The following is a 531-nucleotide window of genomic DNA, read 5'->3' as shown; positions in this document are numbered from 1 at the left end:
TTTTAATGTTTATATGAATTTACTCACCTGCATATTAAAGTGCTTACATTTTTAAACAGAGCTTTAGGTCTCTTTTAGTCCATTATATAGTATAACAGTTATCATAAATTATTACATTTTATACTATCTCATTTAGTGCTCACCTTATTATTATTATCATTTATTTGTATAGCGCTGCCAAATTCCGTAGAGCTGGAAAATGTCTCCTTCGAGCCAGAATTGAACCAGCAACCTAAGGATTACTGAGGTTAGAATCTACAGTCTTCCGCTCTACCAGCTGAGCTATCGAAGGATTCATATAGCTATTGAAGGATTCATATATACCTTATATACCGTATTAGGTATCATATACATTTTTATACATAATCACATATTTTATGTTCTTAATTTATTTTCTCAATTTGCTATTAATTTAGCGCTAACCTTATTGTCTGTTTACAAAATATAGAATGCATTAGAAGCAGCTTTGGTCTTTCTTTTTTTTTATTTCAATCAAGCTTTATTGAGTCAGTTGTATAAACATAATCAACA

The 531-nt window shown here is 29.6% G+C and overlaps 1 non-coding gene across 1 annotated transcript; it reads right to left on the bottom strand.

The window, feature by feature from the left end:
* Nucleotides 1–204: 204 nt before the first annotated feature.
* TRNAY-GUA (transfer RNA tyrosine (anticodon GUA)) lies at nucleotides 205–292 on the bottom strand. Its single transcript is given in 2 exon segments — nucleotides 205–240; nucleotides 256–292. It is a non-coding gene; the product is annotated as a tRNA-Tyr (tRNA).
* Between the last annotated feature and the right edge of the window lie 239 nt (nucleotides 293–531).

This window comes from Bombina bombina, chromosome 1 (genome assembly GCF_027579735.1).
Source record: "Bombina bombina isolate aBomBom1 chromosome 1, aBomBom1.pri, whole genome shotgun sequence".
Taxonomy (NCBI): Eukaryota; Metazoa; Chordata; class Amphibia; order Anura; family Bombinatoridae; genus Bombina; species Bombina bombina.
The sequence above is the reverse complement of the archived record's forward strand: the minus strand, read 5'-3'. Positions and strand labels throughout refer to the sequence as shown.